The sequence below is a fragment of the Moschus berezovskii genome, chromosome 2 (genome assembly GCF_049115385.1).
Source record: "Moschus berezovskii isolate FMDL1 chromosome 2, NW_MosBer_1.0, whole genome shotgun sequence".
In the NCBI taxonomy this organism is placed as follows: Eukaryota; Metazoa; Chordata; class Mammalia; order Artiodactyla; family Moschidae; genus Moschus; species Moschus berezovskii.
Genome location: NC_142461.1, coordinates 142,356,847 through 142,375,373, shown reverse-complemented (window position 1 = coordinate 142,375,373; position 18,527 = coordinate 142,356,847).

The window sequence follows — 18,527 nt, the reverse complement described above, 5'->3', positions numbered from 1 at the left end:
GCAGATTTCGCAGGAAGCGGGAGGAGAGAGCTTCCTTCGCCAATGCAGAGGCAGCCTCGCGGCCTGCGTCTGCAAGGCTGGATTTGGCAGAGAGGCGTTCGCTTTGCCCCTGGGAGACGCTGAGATTGGCTCCAAGCACCGAGATTTCCGGGTGCGCGGCCTGCATCTCTCTTGCACTTTCCGAGCTGGAGAAGGCTTTCCTAGCTCCCAGCGTTGCTTCCCTGAAAGGAGCAGGCTGAGGAAGTGTGTCCGACATGACTCAGCCCCTTCCTAGGCTTCCCCGTGCTATTGCCTTTCAGTGCAATGGAAGGCGCAGGACTCCTTGGAAAGGAGGCTGGGCTCGGTTGTCTCCCCACTTCAGAGGTCTAGAGCAGAGCACTGAGACGTCTGTCAGGTGGAAGGGAAGCGCTGTTGTGCCCATGGTGAAGATGTTGCTTGGCCGCACTGTGGATGCAACGCCCAGAGAGAAACAGGCACCGTGGGCCTCCAGGCAGGGGCTGCGGGATCACAGCCAGAATGCCCCTGCGTCTCCGCTGAGAAGCGACCTCCCAGTTGGAGGCTCCATGCCGCCCTCCAGAGGAGCAAAGACGTGTGGAGTGTGTCTGGCCTTTCCTTGGGAGTGTGGTGCCCTTCCCTCTTCCCCAGGCACAGGAGCAACTGCCCCTGAGCAAAGACCTCTCCAAGGGCTTTTCCCTCAGGCTGAAGCAGATTTCGCAGGAAGCGGGCCTAGAGAGCTTCCTTCGTGGATGCAGAGGCAGCAGAGCGGCCTGCGTGTGCAAAGCTGCATTTGGCAGAGAGGAGCTCGCTTTGGCACTGGGAGGCTGTGAGACCTGCTCCAAGCACCGGGATTGCTGGGTTGGGGCCTGCATCTCGCTGCCACTTGCTGAGCTTCCAAAGACTTTCCTAGCTCACAGCCTCGCTAGCCATGAAAGAGCAGGCTGAGGGAGTGTGTCAGACATGACTCAGCACTTTCCTGGGCTTGCCTGTGGTTTTGCCTTTCCACTCCAACTGTGCCCCGGGTCTCCTTGCACAGGAGGAGGAGCCCGGTTGTCTCCAAACTTCCTAGGGCTAGAGTAGAGCAGGGAGAACTCTGTCAGCTGGAAGGGAAGAGCAGAAGGGTAGATGGGGCAGATGGATGTTGCCTGGCCGCTCTGGTGAAGCAACGCACAGGCAGAAACAGGCACCATGGGCCTCCAGGCAGGGGATGCGAGATCCCAGCCAGAGTGCTTCTGCGTCTCAGCCGAGAAGCTTCCTGAGCGTTTGAGGTTGCCTGCAGCTCTCCAGAGGAGCAAAGACATGTGGGGTGTGTTTGGCCTTTCCCTGGGAGGGTGGTGCCCTTGCGGCAGCCCCAGGCACAGGAGCAACGGCCCCAGAGGAAAGACCGTTCCCACTGAGATTCGCTCAGGCTGAGAAGCAGATTTCGCAGGAAGCGGGAGGAGAGAGCTTCCTTCGCCAATGCAGAGGCAGCCTAGCGCCCTGCGTCTGCAAAGCTGGATTTGGCAGAGAGGCGTTCGCTTTGCCCCTGGGAAACGCTGAGATTAGCTCTAAGCACCGAGATTTCCGGGTGCGCGGCCTGCATCTCTCTTGCACTTTCCGAGCTGGAGAAGGCTTTCCTAGCTCCCAGCGTTGCTTCCCTGAAAGGAGCAGGCTGAGGAAGTGTGTCCGACATGACTCAGCCCCTTCCTAGGCTTCCCCGTGCTATTGCCTTTCAGTGCAATCGAAGGCGCAGGACTCCTTGGAAAGGAGGCTGGGCTCGGTTGTCTCCCCACTTCAGAGGTCTAGAGCAGAGCACTGAGACATCTGTCAGGCGGAAGGGAAGCGCTGTTGTGCCCATGGTGAAGATGTTGCTTGGCCGCACTGTGGAAGCAACGCCCAGAGAGAAACAGGCACCGTGGGCCTCCAGGCAGGGGCTGCGGGATCACAGCCAGAATTCCCTGCGTCTCGGCTGAGACGCGACCTCCCAGTTGGAGGCTCCATGCCGCCCTCCAGAGGAGCAAAGACGTGTGGAGTGTGTCTGGCCTTTCCTTGGGAGTGTGGTGCCCTTCCCTCTTCCCCAGGCACAGGAGCAACTGCCCCTGAGCAAAGACCTCTCCAAGGGCTTTTCCCTCAGGCTGAAGCAGATTTCGCAGGAAGCGGGCCTAGAGAGCTTCCTTCGTGGATGCAGAGGCAGCAGAGCGGCCTGCGTGTGCAAAGCTGCATTTGGCAGAGAGGAGCTCGCTTTGGCACTGGGAGGCTGTGAGACCTGCTCCAAGCACCGGGATTGCTGGGTTGGGGCCTGCATCTCGCTGCCACTTGCTGAGCTTCCAAAGACTTTCCTAGCTCACAGCCTCGCTAGCCATGAAGGAGCAGGCTGAGGGAGTGTGTCAGACATGACTCAGCACTTTCCTGGGCTTGCCTGTGGTTTTGCCTTTCCACTCCAACTGGGCCCCGGGACTCCTTGCACAGGAGGAGGAGCCCGGTTGTCTCCAAACTTCCTAGGGCTAGAGTAGAGCAGGGAGAACTCTGTCAGCTGGAAGGGAAGAGCAGAAGGGTAGATGGGGCAGATGTTGCCTGGCCGCTCTGGTGAAGCAACGCCCAGGGAGAAACAGGCACCATGGGCCTCCAGGCAGGGGATGCGAGATCCCAGCCAGAGTGCTTCTGCGTCTCAGCCGAGAAGCTTCCTGAGCGTTTGAGGTTGCCTGCAGCTCTCCAGAGGAGCAAAGACATGTGGGGTGTGTTTGGCCTTTCCCTGGGAGGGTGGTGCCCTTGCGGCAGCCCCAGGCCCAGGAGCAACGGCCCCAGAGGAAAGACCGTTCCCACTGAGATTCGCTCAGGCTGAGAAGCAGATTTCGCAGGAAGCGGGAGGAGAGAGCTTCCTTCGCCAATGCAGAGGCAGCCTAGCGGCCTGCGTCTGCAAAGCTGGATTTGGCAGAGAGGCGTTCGCTTTGCCCCTGGGAAACGCTGAGATTAGCTCTAAGCACCGAGATTTCCGGGTGCGCGGCCTGCATCTCTCTTGCGCTTTCCGAGCTGGAGAAGGCTTTCCTAGCTCCCAGCGTTGCTTCCCTGAAAGGAGCAGACTGAGGAAGTGTGTCCGACATGACTCAGCCCCTTCCTAGGCTTCCCCGTGCTATTGCCTTTAAGTGCAATGGAAGGCGCAGGACTCCTTGGAAAGGAGGCTGGGCTCGGTTGTCTCCCCACTTCAGAGGTCTAGAGCAGAGCACTGAGACATCTGTCAGGCGGAAGGGAAGCGCTGTTGTGCCCATGGTGAAGATGTTGCTTGGCCGCACTGTGGAAGCAACGCCCAGAGAGAAACAGGCACCGTGGGCCTCCAGGCAGGGGCTGCGAGATCACAGCCAGAATTCCCTGCGTCTCGGCTGAGACGCGACCTCCCAGTTGGAGGCTTCATGCCGCCCTCTAGAGGAGCAAAGACGTGTGGAGTGTGTCTGGCCTTTCCTTGGGAGTGTGGTGCCCTTCCCTCTTCCCCAGGCACAGGAGCAACTGCCCCTGAGCAAAGACCTCTCCAAGGGCTTTTCCCTCAGGCTGAAGCAGATTTCGCAGGAAGCGGGCCTAGAGAGCTTCCTTCGTGGATGCAGAGGCAGCAGAGCGGCCTGCGTGTGCAAAGCTGCATTTGGCAGAGAGGAGCTCGCTTTGGCACTGGGAGGCTGTGAGACCTGCTCCAAGCACCGGGATTGCTGGGTTGGGGCCTGCATCTCGCTGCCACTTGCTGAGCTTCCAAAGACTTTCCTAGCTCACAGCCTCGCTAGCCATGAAGGAGCAGGCTGAGGGAGTGTGTCAGACATGACTCAGCACTTTCCTGGGCTTGCCTGTGGTTTTGCCTTTCCACTCCAACTGGGCCCCGGGACTCCTTGCACAGGAGGAGGAGCCCGGTTGTCTCCAAACTTCCTAGGGCTAGAGTAGAGCAGGTAGAACTCTGTCAGCTGGAAGGGAAGAGCAGAAGGGTAGATGGGGCAGATGTTGCCTGGCCGCTCTGGTGAAGCAACGCCCAGGGAGAAACAGGCACCATGGGCCTCCAGGCAGGGGATGCGAGATCCCAGCCAGAGTGCTTCTGCGTCTCAGCCGAGAAGCTTCCTGAGCGTTTGAGGTTGCCTGCAGCTCTCCAGAGGAGCAAAGACATGTGGGGTGTGTTTGGCCTTTCCCTGGGAGGGTGGTGCCCTTGCCGCAGCCCCAGGCCCAGGAGCAACGGCCCCAGAGGAAAGACCGTTCCCACTGAGATTCGCTCAGGCTGAGAAGCAGATTTCGCAGGAAGCGGGAGGAGAGAGCTTCCTTCGCCAATGCAGAGGCAGCCTAGCGGCCTGCGTCTGCAAAGCTGGATTTGGCAGAGAGGCGTTCGCTTTGCCCCTGGGAGACGCTGAGATGGGCTCCAAGCACCGAGATTTCCGGGTGCGCGGCCTGCATCTCTCTTGGACTTTCCGAGCTGGAGAAGGCTTTCCTAGCTCCCAGCGTTGCTTCCCTGAAAGGAGCAGACTGAGGAAGTGTGTCCGACATGACTCAGCCCCTTCCTAGGCTTCCCCGTGCTATTGCCTTTCAGTGCAATGGAAGGCGCAGGACTCCTTGGAAAGGAGGCTGGGCTCGGTTGTCTCCCCACTTCAGAGGTCTAGAGCAGAGCACTGAGACGTCTGTCAGGCGGAAGGGAAGCGCTGTTGTGCCCATGGTGAAGATGTTGCTTGGCCGCACTGTGGAAGCAACGCCCAGAGAGAAACAGGCACCGTGGGCCTCCAGGCAGGGGCTGCGGGATCACAGCCAGAATGCCCCTGCGTCTCCGCTGAGAAGCGACCTCCCAGTTGGAGGCTCCATGCCGCCCTCCAGAGGAGCAAAGACGTGTGGAGTGTGTCTGGCCTTTCCTTGGGAGTGTGGTGCCCTTCCCTCTTCCCCAGGCACAGGAGCAACTGCCCCTGAGCAAAGACCTCTCCAAGGGCTTTTCCCTCAGGCTGAAGCAGATTTCGCAGGAAGCGGGCCTAGAGAGCTTCCTTCGTGGATGCAGAGGCAGCAGAGCGGCCTGCGTGTGCAAAGCTGCATTTGGCAGAGAGGAGCTCGCTTTGGCACTGGGAGGCTGTGAGACCTGCTCCAAGCACCGGGATTGCTGGGTTGGGGCCTGCATCTCGCTGCCACTTGCTGAGCTTCCAAAGACTTTCCTAGCTCACAGCCTCGCTAGCCATGAAGGAGCAGGCTGAGGGAGTGTGTCAGACATGACTCAGCACTTTCCTGGGCTTGCCTGTGGTTTTGCCTTTCCACTCCAACTGGGCCCCGGGACTCCTTGCACAGGAGGAGGAGCCCGGTTGTCTCCAAACTTCCTAGGGCTAGAGTAGAGCAGGGAGAACTCTGTCAGCTGGAAGGGAAGAGCAGAAGGGTAGATGGGGCAGATGTTGCCTGGCCGCTCTGGTGAAGCAACGCCCAGGGAGAAACAGGCACCATGGGCCTCCAGGCAGGGGATGCGAGATCCCAGCCAGAGTGCTTCTGCGTCTCAGCCGAGAAGCTTCCTGAGCGTTTGAGGTTGCCTGCAGCTCTCCAGAGGAGCAAAGACATGTGGGGTGTGTTTGGCCTTTCCCTGGGAGGGTGGTGCCCTTGCGGCAGCCCCAGGCCCAGGAGCAACGGCCCCAGAGGAAAGACCGTTCCCACTGAGATTCGCTCAGGCTGAGAAGCAGATTTCGCAGGAAGCGGGAGGAGAGAGCTTCCTTCGCCAATGCAGAGGCAGCCTAGCGGCCTGCGTCTGCAAAGCTGGATTTGGCAGAGAGGCGTTCGCTTTGCCCCTGGGAGACGCTGAGATGGGCTCCAAGCACCGAGATTTCCGGGTGCGTGGCCTGCATCTCTCTTGGACTTTCCGAGCTGGAGAAGGCTTTCCTAGCTCCCAGCGTTGCTTCCCTGAAAGGAGCAGACTGAGGAAGTGTGTCCGACATGACTCAGCCCCTTCCTAGGCTTCCCCGTGCTATTGCCTTTCAGTGCAATGCAAGGCGCAGGACTCCTTGGAAAGGAGGCTGGGCTCGGTTGTCTCCCCACTTCAGAGGTCTAGAGCAGAGCACTGAGACGTCTGTCAGGCGGAAGGGAAGCGCTGTTGTGCCCATGGTGAAGATGTTGCTTGGCCGCACTGTGGAAGCAACGCCCAGAGAGAAACAGGCACCGTGGGCCTCCAGGCAGGGGCTGCGGGATCACAGCCAGAATGCCCCTGCGTCTCCGCTGAGAAGCGACCTCCCAGTTGGAGGCTCCATGCCGCCCTCCAGAGGAGCAAAGACGTGTGGAGTGTGTCTGGCCTTTCCTTGGGAGTGTGGTGCCCTTCCCTCTTCCCCAGGCACAGGAGCAACTGCCCCTGAGCAAAGACCTCTCCAAGGGCTTTTCCCTCAGGCTGAAGCAGATTTCGCAGGAAGCGGGCCTAGAGAGCTTCCTTCGTGGATGCAGAGGCAGCAGAGCGGCCTGCGTGTGCAAAGCTGCATTTGGCAGAGAGGAGCTCGCTTTGGCACTGGGAGGCTGTGAGACCTGCTCCAAGCACCGGGATTGCTGGGTTGGGGCCTGCATCTCGCTGCCACTTGCTGAGCTTCCAAAGACTTTCCTAGCTCACAGCCTCGCTAGCCATGAAGGAGCAGGCTGAGGGAGTGTGTCAGACATGACTCAGCACTTTCCTGGGCTTGCCTGTGGTTTTGCCTTTCCACTCCAACTGGGCCCCGGGACTCCTTGCACAGGAGGAGGAGCCCGGTTGTCTCCAAACTTCCTAGGGCTAGAGTAGAGCAGGGAGAACTCTGTCAGCTGGAAGGGAAGAGCAGAAGGGTAGATGGGGCAGATGTTGCCTGGCCGCTCTGGTGAAGCAACGCCCAGGGAGAAACAGGCACCATGGGCCTCCAGGCAGGGGATGCGAGATCCCAGCCAGAGTGCTTCTGCGTCTCAGCCGAGAAGCTTCCTGAGCGTTTGAGGTTGCCTGCAGCTCTCCAGAGGAGCAAAGACATGTGGGGTGTGTTTGGCCTTTCCCTGGGAGGGTGGTGCCCTTGCGGCAGCCCCAGGCCCAGGAGCAACGGCCCCAGAGGAAAGACCGTTCCCACTGAGATTCGCTCAGGCTGAGAAGCAGATTTCGCAGGAAGCGGGAGGAGAGAGCTTCCTTCGCCAATGCAGAGGCAGCCTAGCGGCCTGCGTCTGCAAAGCTGGATTTGGCAGAGAGGCGTTCGCTTTGCCCCTGGGAGACGCTGAGATGGGCTCCAAGCACCGAGATTTCCGGGTGCGTGGCCTGCATCTCTCTTGGACTTTCCGAGCTGGAGAAGGCTTTCCTAGCTCCCAGCGTTGCTTCCCTGAAAGGAGCAGACTGAGGAAGTGTGTCCGACATGACTCAGCCCCTTCCTAGGCTTCCCCGTGCTATTGCCTTTCAGTGCAATGCAAGGCGCAGGACTCCTTGGAAAGGAGGCTGGGCTCGGTTGTCTCCCCACTTCAGAGGTCTAGAGCAGAGCACTGAGACGTCTGTCAGGCGGAAGGGAAGCGCTGTTGTGCCCATGGTGAAGATGTTGCTTGGCCGCACTGTGGAAGCAACGCCCAGAGAGAAACAGGCACCGTGGGCCTCCAGGCAGGGGCTGCGGGATCACAGCCAGAATGCCCCTGCGTCTCCGCTGAGAAGCGACCTCCCAGTTGGAGGCTCCATGCCGCCCTCCAGAGGAGCAAAGACGTGTGGAGTGTGTCTGGCCTTTCCTTGGGAGTGTGGTGCCCTTCCCTCTTCCCCAGGCACAGGAGCAACTGCCCCTGAGCAAAGACCTCTCCAAGGGCTTTTCCCTCAGGCTGAAGCAGATTTCGCAGGAAGCGGGCCTAGAGAGCTTCCTTCGTGGATGCAGAGGCAGCAGAGCGGCCTGCGTGTGCAAAGCTGCATTTGGCAGAGAGGAGCTCGCTTTGGCACTGGGAGGCTGTGAGACCTGCTCCAAGCACCGGGATTGCTGGGTTGGGGCCTGCATCTCGCTGCCACTTGCTGAGCTTCCAAAGACTTTCCTAGCTCACAGCCTCGCTAGCCATGAAGGAGCAGGCTGAGGGAGTGTGTCAGACATGACTCAGCACTTTCCTGGGCTTGCCTGTGGTTTTGCCTTTCCACTCCAACTGGGACCCGGGACTCCTTGCACAGGAGGAGGAGCCCGGTTGTCTCCAAACTTCCTAGGGCTAGAGTAGAGCAGGGAGAACTCTGTCAGCTGGAAGGGAAGAGCAGAAGGGTAGATGGGGCAGATGTTGCCTGGCCGCTCTGGTGAAGCAACGCCCAGGGAGAAACAGGCACCATGGGCCTCCAGGCAGGGGATGCGAGATCCCAGCCAGAGTGCTTCTGCGTCTCAGCCGAGAAGCTTCCTGAGCGTTTGAGGTTGCCTGCAGCTCTCCAGAGGAGCAAAGACATGTGGGGTGTGTTTGGCCTTTCCCTGGGAGGGTGGTGCCCTTGCGGCAGCCCCAGGCCCAGGAGCAACGGCCCCAGAGGAAAGACCGTTCCCACTGAGATTCGCTCAGGCTGAGAAGCAGATTTCGCAGGAAGCGGGAGGAGAGAGCTTCCTTCGCCAATGCAGAGGCAGCCTAGCGGCCTGCGTCTGCAAAGCTGGATTTGGCAGAGAGGCGTTCGCTTTGCCCCTGGGAGACGCTGAGATGGGCTCCAAGCACCGAGATTTCCGGGTGCGTGGCCTGCATCTCTCTTGGACTTTCCGAGCTGGAGAAGGCTTTCCTAGCGCCCAGCGTTGCTTCCCTGAAAGGAGCAGACTGAGGAAGTGTGTCCGACATGACTCAGCCCCTTCCTAGGCTTCCCCGTGCTATTGCCTTTCAGTGCAATGCAAGGCGCAGGACTCCTTGGAAAGGAGGCTGGGCTCGGTTGTCTCCCCACTTCAGAGGTCTAGAGCAGAGCACTGAGACGTCTGTCAGGCGGAAGGGAAGCGCTGTTGTGCCCATGGTGAAGATGTTGCTTGGCCGCACTGTGGAAGCAACGCCCAGAGAGAAACAGGCACCGTGGGCCTCCAGGCAGGGGCTGCGGGATCACAGCCAGAATGCCCCTGCGTCTCCGCTGAGAAGCGACCTCCCAGTTGGAGGCTCCATGCCGCCCTCCAGAGGAGCAAAGACGTGTGGAGTGTGTCTGGCCTTTCCTTGGGAGTGTGGTGCCCTTCCCTCTTCCCCAGGCACAGGAGCAACTGCCCCTGAGCAAAGACCTCTCCAAGGGCTTTTCCCTCAGGCTGAAGCAGATTTCGCAGGAAGCGGGCCTAGAGAGCTTCCTTCGTGGATGCAGAGGCAGCAGAGCGGCCTGCGTGTGCAAAGCTGCATTTGGCAGAGAGGAGCTCGCTTTGGCACTGGGAGGCTGTGAGACCTGCTCCAAGCACCGGGATTGCTGGGTTGGGGCCTGCATCTCGCTGCCACTTGCTGAGCTTCCAAAGACTTTCCTAGCTCACAGCCTCGCTAGCCATGAAGGAGCAGGCTGAGGGAGTGTGTCAGACATGACTCAGCACTTTCCTGGGCTTGCCTGTGGTTTTGCCTTTCCACTCCAACTGGGCCCCGGGACTCCTTGCACAGGAGGAGGAGCCCGGTTGTCTCCAAACTTCCTAGGGCTAGAGTAGAGCAGGGAGAACTCTGTCAGCTGGAAGGGAAGAGCAGAAGGGTAGATGGGGCAGATGTTGCCTGGCCGCTCTGGTGAAGCAACGCCCAGGGAGAAACAGGCACCATGGGCCTCCAGGCAGGGGATGCGAGATCCCAGCCAGAGTGCTTCTGCGTCTCAGCCGAGAAGCTTCCTGAGCGTTTGAGGTTGCCTGCAGCTCTCCAGAGGAGCAAAGACATGTGGGGTGTGTTTGGCCTTTCCCTGGGAGGGTGGTGCCCTTGCGGCAGCCCCAGGCCCAGGAGCAACGGCCCCAGAGGAAAGACCGTTCCCACTGAGATTCGCTCAGGCTGAGAAGCAGATTTCGCAGGAAGCGGGAGGAGAGAGCTTCCTTCGCCAATGCAGAGGCAGCCTAGCGGCCTGCGTCTGCAAAGCTGGATTTGGCAGAGAGGCGTTCGCTTTGCCCCTGGGAGACGCTGAGATGGGCTCCAAGCACCGAGATTTCCGGGTGCGTGGCCTGCATCTCTCTTGGACTTTCCGAGCTGGAGAAGGCTTTCCTAGCTCCCAGCGTTGCTTCCCTGAAAGGAGCAGACTGAGGAAGTGTGTCCGACATGACTCAGCCCCTTCCTAGGCTTCCCCGTGCTATTGCCTTTCAGTGCAATGCAAGGCGCAGGACTCCTTGGAAAGGAGGCTGGGCTCGGTTGTCTCCCCACTTCAGAGGTCTAGAGCAGAGCACTGAGACGTCTGTCAGGCGGAAGGGAAGCGCTGTTGTGCCCATGGTGAAGATGTTGCTTGGCCGCACTGTGGAAGCAACGCCCAGAGAGAAACAGGCACCGTGGGCCTCCAGGCAGGGGCTGCGGGATCACAGCCAGAATGCCCCTGCGTCTCCGCTGAGAAGCGACCTCCCAGTTGGAGGCTCCATGCCGCCCTCCAGAGGAGCAAAGACGTGTGGAGTGTGTCTGGCCTTTCCTTGGGAGTGTGGTGCCCTTCCCTCTTCCCCAGGCACAGGAGCAACTGCCCCTGAGCAAAGACCTCTCCAAGGGCTTTTCCCTCAGGCTGAAGCAGATTTCGCAGGAAGCGGGCCTAGAGAGCTTCCTTCGTGGATGCAGAGGCAGCAGAGCGGCCTGCGTGTGCAAAGCTGCATTTGGCAGAGAGGAGCTCGCTTTGGCACTGGGAGGCTGTGAGACCTGCTCCAAGCACCGGGATTGCTGGGTTGGGGCCTGCATCTCGCTGCCACTTGCTGAGCTTCCAAAGACTTTCCTAGCTCACAGCCTCGCTAGCCATGAAGGAGCAGGCTGAGGGAGTGTGTCAGACATGACTCAGCACTTTCCTGGGCTTGCCTGTGGTTTTGCCTTTCCACTCCAACTGGGCCCCGGGACTCCTTGCACAGGAGGAGGAGCCCGGTTGTCTCCAAACTTCCTAGGGCTAGAGTAGAGCAGGGAGAACTCTGTCAGCTGGAAGGGAAGAGCAGAAGGGTAGATGGGGCAGATGTTGCCTGGCCGCTCTGGTGAAGCAACGCCCAGGGAGAAACAGGCACCATGGGCCTCCAGGCAGGGGATGCGAGATCCCAGCCAGAGTGCTTCTGCGTCTCAGCCGAGAAGCTTCCTGAGCGTTTGAGGTTGCCTGCAGCTCTCCAGAGGAGCAAAGACATGTGGGGTGTGTTTGGCCTTTCCCTGGGAGGGTGGTGCCCTTGCGGCAGCCCCAGGCCCAGGAGCAACGGCCCCAGAGGAAAGACCGTTCCCACTGAGATTCGCTCAGGCTGAGAAGCAGATTTCGCAGGAAGCGGGAGGAGAGAGCTTCCTTCGCCAATGCAGAGGCAGCCTAGCGGCCTGCGTCTGCAAAGCTGGATTTGGCAGAGAGGCGTTCGCTTTGCCCCTGGGAGACGCTGAGATGGGCTCCAAGCACCGAGATTTCCGGGTGCGCGGCCTGCATCTCTCTTGCACATTCCGAGCTGGAGAAGGCTTTCCTAGCTCCCAGCGTTGCTTCCCTGAAAGGAGCAGACTGAGGAAGTGTGTCCGACATGACTCAGCCCCTTCCTAGGCTTCCCCGTGCTATTGCCTTTCAGTGCAATGGAAGGCGCAGGACTCCTTGGAAAGGAGGCTGGGCTCGGTTGTCTCCCCACTTCAGAGGTCTAGAGCAGAGCACTGAGACGTCTGTCAGGCGGAAGGGAAGCGCTGTTGTGCCCATGGTGAAGATGTTGCTTGGCCGCACTGTGGAAGCAACGCCCAGAGAGAAACAGGCACCGTGGGCCTCCAGGCAGGGGCTGCGGGATCACAGCCAGAATGCCCCTGCGTCTCCGCTGAGAAGCGACCTCCCAGTTGGAGGCTCCATGCCGCCCTCCAGAGGAGCAAAGACGTGTGGAGTGTGTCTGGCCTTTCCTTGGGAGTGTGGTGCCCTTCCCTCTTCCCCAGGCACAGGAGCAACTGCCCCTGAGCAAAGACCTCTCCAAGGGCTTTTCCCTCAGGCTGAAGCAGATTTCGCAGGAAGCGGGCCTAGAGAGCTTCCTTCGTGGATGCAGAGGCAGCAGAGCGGCCTGCGTGTGCAAAGCTGCATTTGGCAGAGAGGAGCTCGCTTTGGCACTGGGAGGCTGTGAGACCTGCTCCAAGCACCGGGATTGCTGGGTTGGGGCCTGCATCTCGCTGCCACTTGCTGAGCTTCCAAAGACTTTCCTAGCTCACAGCCTCGCTAGCCATGAAGGAGCAGGCTGAGGGAGTGTGTCAGACATGACTCAGCACTTTCCTGGGCTTGCCTGTGGTTTTGCCTTTCCACTCCAACTGGGCCCCGGGACTCCTTGCACAGGAGGAGGAGCCCGGTTGTCTCCAAACTTCCTAGGGCTAGAGTAGAGCAGGGAGAACTCTGTCAGCTGGAAGGGAAGAGCAGAAGGGTAGATGGGGCAGATGTTGCCTGGCCGCTCTGGTGAAGCAACGCCCAGGGAGAAACAGGCACCATGGGCCTCCAGGCAGGGGATGCGAGATCCCAGCCAGAGTGCTTCTGCGTCTCAGCCGAGAAGCTTCCTGAGCGTTTGAGGTTGCCTGCAGCTCTCCAGAGGAGCAAAGACATGTGGGGTGTGTTTGGCCTTTCCCTGGGAGGGTGGTGCCCTTGCGGCAGCCCCAGGCCCAGGAGCAACGGCCCCAGAGGAAAGACCGTTCCCACTGAGATTCGCTCAGGCTGAGAAGCAGATTTCGCAGGAAGCGGGAGGAGAGAGCTTCCTTCGCCAATGCAGAGGCAGCCTCGCGGCCTGCGTCTGCAAAGCTGGATTTGGCAGAGAGGCGTTCGCTTTGCCCCTGGGAGACGCTGAGATTGGCTCCAAGCACCGAGATTTCCGGGTGCGCGGCCTGCATCTCTCTTGCACTTTCCGAGCTGGAGAAGGCTTTCCTAGCTCCCAGCGTTGCTTCCCTGAAAGGAGCAGGCTGAGGAAGTGTGTCCGACATGACTCAGCCCATTCCTAGGCTTCCCCGTGCTATTGCCTTTCAGTGCAATGGAAGGCGCAGGACTCCTTGGAAAGGAGGCTGGGCTCGGTTGTCTCCCCACTTCAGAGGTCTAGAGCAGAGCACTGAGACGTCTGTCAGGCGGAAGGGAAGCGCTGTTGTGCCCATGGTGAAGATGTTGCTTGGCCGCACTGTGGATGCAAAGCCCAGAGAGAAACAGGCACCGTGGGCCTCCAGGCAGGGGCTGCGGGATCACAGCCAGAATTCCCTGCGTCTCCGCTGAGAAGCGACCTCCCAGTTGGAGGCTCCATGCCGCCCTCCAGAGGAGCAAAGACGTGTGGAGTGTGTCTGGCCTTTCCTTGGGAGTGTGGTGCCCTTCCCTCTTCCCCAGGCACAGGAGCAACTGCCCCTGAGCAAAGACCTCTCCAAGGGCTTTTCCCTCAGGCTGAAGCAGATTTCGCAGGAAGCGGGCCTAGAGAGCTTCCTTCGTGGATGCAGAGGCAGCAGAGCGGCCTGCGTGTGCAAAGCTGCATTTGGCAGAGAGGAGCTCGCTTTGGCACTGGGAGGCTGTGAGACCTGCTCCAAGCCCCGGGATTGCTGGGTTGGGGCCTGCATCTCGCTGCCACTTGCTGAGCTTCCAAAGACTTTCCTAGCTCACAGCCTCGCTAGCCATGAAGGAGCAGGCTGAGGGAGTGTGTCAGACATGACTCAGCACTTTCCTGGGCTTGCCTGTGGTTTTGCCTTTCCACTCCAACTGGGCCCCGGGACTCCTTGCACAGGAGGAGGAGCCCGGTTGTCTCCAAACTTCCTAGGGCTAGAGTAGAGCAGGGAGAACTCTGTCAGCTGGAAGGGAAGAGCAGAAGGGTAGATGGGGCAGATGTTGCCTGGCCGCTCTGGTGAAGCAACGCCCAGGGAGAAACAGGCACCATGGGCCTCCAGGCAGGGGATGCGAGATCCCAGCCAGAGTGCTTCTGCGTCTCAGCCGAGAAGCTTCCTGAGCGTTTGAGGTTGCCTGCAGCTCTCCAGAGGAGCAAAGACATGTGGGGTGTGTTTGGCCTTTCCCTGGGAGGGTGGTGCCCTTGCGGCAGCCCCAGGCCCAGGAACAACGGCCCCAGAGGAAAGACCGTTCCCACTGAGATTCGCTCAGGCTGAGAAGCAGATTTCGCAGGAAGCGGGAGGAGAGAGCTTCCTTCGCCAATGCAGAGGCAGCCTAGCGGCCTGCGTCTGCAAAGCTGGATTTGGCAGAGAGGCGTTCGCTTTGCCCCTGGGAGACGCTGAGATTGGCTCCAAGCACCGAGATTTCCGGGTGCGCGGCCTGCATCTCTCTTGCACTTTCCGAGCTGGAGAAGGCTTTCCTAGCTCCCAGCGTTGCTTCCCTGAAAGGAGCAGGCTGAGGAAGTGTGTCCGACATGACTCAGCCCCTTCCTAGGCTTCCCCGTGCTATTGCCTTTCAGTGCAATGGAAGGCGCAGGACTCCTTGGAAAGGAGGCTGGGCTCGGTTGTCTCCCCACTTCAGAGGTCTAGAGCAGAGCACTGAGACGTCTGTCAGGCGGAAGGGAAGCGCTGTTGTGCCCATGGTGAAGATGTTGCTTGGCCGCACTGTGGAAGCAACGCCCAGAGAGAAACAGGCACCGTGGGCCTCCAGGCAGGGGCTGCGGGATCACAGCCAGAATGCCCCTGCGTCTCCGCTGAGAAGCGACCTCCCAGTTGGAGGCTCCATGCCGCCCTCCAGAGGAGCAAAGACGTGTGGAGTGTGTCTGGCCTTTCCTTGGGAGTGTGGTGCCCTTCCCTCTTCCCCAGGCACAGGAGCAACTGCCCCTGAGCAAAGACCTCTCCAAGGGCTTTTCCCTCAGGCTGAAGCAGATTTCGCAGGAAGCGGGCCTAGAGAGCTTCCTTCGTGGATGCAGAGGCAGCAGAGCGGCCTGCGTGTGCAAAGCTGCATTTGGCAGAGAGGAGCTCGCTTTGGCACTGGGAGGCTGTGAGACCTGCTCCAAGCACCGGGATTGCTGGGTTGGGGCCTGCATCTCGCTGCCACTTGCTGAGCTTCCAAAGACTTTCCTAGCTCACAGCCTCGCTAGCCATGAAGGAGCAGGCTGAGGGAGTGTGTCAGACATGACTCAGCACTTTCCTGGGCTTGCCTGTGGTTTTGCCTTTCCACTCCAACTGGGCCCCGGGACTCCTTGCACAGGAGGAGGAGCCCGGTTGTCTCCAAACTTCCTAGGGCTAGAGTAGAGCAGGGAGAACTCTGTCAGCTGGAAGGGAAGAGCAGAAGGGTAGATGGGGCAGATGTTGCCTGGCCGCTCTGGTGAAGCAACGCCCAGGGAGAAACAGGCACCATGGGCCTCCAGGCAGGGGATGCGAGATCCCAGCCAGAGTGCTTCTGCGTCTCAGCCGAGAAGCTTCCTGAGCGTTTGAGGTTGCCTGCAGCTCTCCAGAGGAGCAAAGACATGTGGGGTGTGTTTGGCCTTTCCCTGGGAGGGTGGTGCCCTTGCGGCAGCCCCAGGCCCAGGAGCAACGGCCCCAGAGGAAAGACCGTTCCCACTGAGATTCGCTCAGGCTGAGAAGCAGATTTCGCAGGAAGCGGGAGGAGAGAGCTTCCTTCGCCAATGCAGAGGCAGCCTCGCGGCCTGCGTCTGCAAGGCTGGATTTGGCAGAGAGGCGTTCGCTTTGCCCCTGGGAGACGCTGAGATTGGCTCCAAGCACCGAGATTTCCGGGTGCGCGGCCTGCATCTCTCTTGCACTTTCCGAGCTGGAGAAGGCTTTCCTAGCTCCCAGCGTTGCTTCCCTGAAAGGAGCAGGCTGAGGAAGTGTGTCCGACATGACTCAGCCCCTTCCTAGGCTTCCCCGTGCTATTGCCTTTCAGTGCAATGGAAGGCGCAGGACTCCTTGGAGAGGAGGCTGGGCTCGGTTGTCTCCCCACTTCAGAGGTCTAGAGCAGAGCACTGAGACGTCTGTCAGGCGGAAGGGAAGCGCTGTTGTGCCCATGGTGAAGATGTTGCTTGGCCGCACTGTGGATGCAACGCCCAGAGAGAAACAGGCACCGTGGGCCTCCAGGCAGGGGCTGCGGGATCACAGCCAGAATGCCCCTGCGTCTCCGCTGAGAAGCGACCTCCCAGTTGGAGGCTCCATGCCGCCCTCCAGAGGAGCAAAGACGTGTGGAGTGTGTCTGGCCTTTCCTTGGGAGTGTGGTGCCCTTCCCTCTTCCCCAGGCACAGGAGCAACTGCCCCTGAGCAAAGACCTCTCCAAGGGCTTTTACCTCAGGCTGAAGCAGATTTCGCAGGAAGCGGGCCTAGAGAGCTTCCTTCGTGGATGCAGAGGCAGCAGAGCGGCCTGCGTGTGCAAAGCTGCATTTGGCAGAGAGGAGCTCGCTTTGGCACTGGGAGGCTGTGAGACCTGCTCCAAGCACCGGGATTGCTGGGTTGGGGCCTGCATCTCGCTGCCACTTGCTGAGCTTCCAAAGACTTTCCTAGCTCACAGCCTCGCTAGCCATGAAGGAGTAGGCTGAGGGAGTGTGTCAGACATGACTCAGCACTTTCCTGGGCTTGCCTGTGGTTTTGCCTTTCCACTCCAACTGTGCCCCGGGTCTCCTTGCACAGGAGGAGGAGCCCGGTTGTCTCCAAACTTCCTAGGGCTAGAGTAGAGCAGGGAGAACTCTGTCAGCTTGAAGGGAAGAGCAGAAGGGTAGATGGGGCAGATGGATGTTGCCTGGCCGCTCTGGTGAAGCAACGCACAGGCAGAAACAGGCACCATGGGCCTCCAGGCAGGGGATGCGAGATCCCAGCCAGAGTGCTTCTGCGTCTCAGCCGAGAAGCTTCCTGATCGTTTGAGGTTGCCTGCAGCTCTCCAGAGGAGCAAAGACATGTGGGGTGTGTTTGGCCTTTCCCTGGGAGGGTGGTGCCCTTGCGGCAGCCCCAGGCACAGGAGCAACGGCCCCAGAGGAAAGACCGTTCCCACTGAGATTCGCTCAGGCTGAGAAGCAGATTTCGCAGGAAGCGGGAGGAGAGAGCTTCCTTCGCCAATGCAGAGGCAGCCTAGCGCCCTGCGTCTGCAAAGCTGGATTTGGCAGAGAGGCGTTCGCTTTGCCCCTGGGAAACGCTGAGATTAGCTCTAAGCACCGAGATTTCCGGGTGCACGGCCTGCATCTCTCTTGCACTTTCCGAGCTGGAGAAGGCTTTCCTAGCTCCCAGCGTTGCTTCCCTGAAAGGAGCAGGCTGAGGAAGTGTGTCCGACATGACTCAGCCCCTTCCTAGGCTTCCCCGTGCTATTGCCTTTCAGTGCAATCGAAGGCGCAGGACTCCTTGGAAAGGAGGCTGGGCTCGGTTGTCTCCCCACTTCAGAGGTCTAGAGCAGAGCACTGAGACATCTGTCAGGCGGAAGGGAAGCGCTGTTGTGCCCATGGTGAAGATGTTGCTTGGCCGCACTGTGGAAGCAACGCCCAGAGAAAAACAGGCACCGTGGGCCTCCAGGCAGGGGCTGCGGGATCACAGCCAGAATTCCCTGCGTCTCCGCTGAGAAGCGACCTCCCAGTTGGAGGCTCCATGCCGCCCTCCAGAGGAGCAAAGATGTGTGGAGTGTGTCTGGCCTTTCCTTGGGAGTGTGGTGCCCTTCCCTCTTCCCCAGGCACAGGAGCAACTGCCCCTGAGCAAAGACCTCTCCAAGGGCTTTTCCCTCAGGCTGAAGCAGATTTCGCAGGAAGCGGGCCTAGAGAGCTTCCTTCGTGGATGCAGAGGCAGCAGAGCGGCCTGCGTGTGCAAAGCTGCATTTGGCAGAGAGGAGCTCGCTTTGGCACTGGGAGGCTGTGAGACCTGCTCCAAGCCCCGGGATTGCTGGGTTGGGGCCTGCATCTCGCTGCCACTTGCTGAGCTTCCAAAGACTTTCCTAGCTCACAGCCTCGCTAGCCATGAAGGAGCAGGCTGAGGGAGTGTGTCAGACATGACTCAGCACTTTCCTGGGCTTGCCTGTGGTTTTGCCTTTCCACTCCAACTGGGCCCCGGGACTCCTTGCACAGGAGGAGGAGCCCGGTTGTCTCCAAACTTCCTAGGGCTAGAGTAGAGCAGGGAGAACTCTGTCAGCTGGAAGGGAAGAGCAGAAGGGTAGATGGGGCAGATGTTGCCTGGCCGCTCTGGTGAAGCAACGCCCAGGGAGAAACAGGCACCATGGGCCTCCAGGCAGGGGATGCGAGATCCCAGCCAGAGTGCTTCTGCGTCTCAGCCGAGAAGCTTCCTGAGCGTTTGAGGTTGCCTGCAGCTCTCCAGAGGAGCAAAGACATGTGGGGTGTGTTTGGCCTTTCCCTGGGAGGGTGGTGCCCTTGCCGCAGCCCCAGGCCCAGGAGCAACGGCCCCAGAGGAAAGACCGTTCCCACTGAGATTCGCTCAGGCTGAGAAGCAGATTTCGCAGGAAGCGGGAGGAAAGAGCTTCCTTCGCCAATGCAGAGGCAGCCTAGCGCCCTGCGTCTGCAAAGCTGGATTTGGCAGAGAGGCGTTCGCTTTGCCCCTGGGAAACGCTGAGATTAGCTCTAAGCACCGAGATTTCCGGGTGCGCGGCCTGCATCTCTCTTGCACTTTCCGAGCTGGAGAAGGCTTTCCTAGCT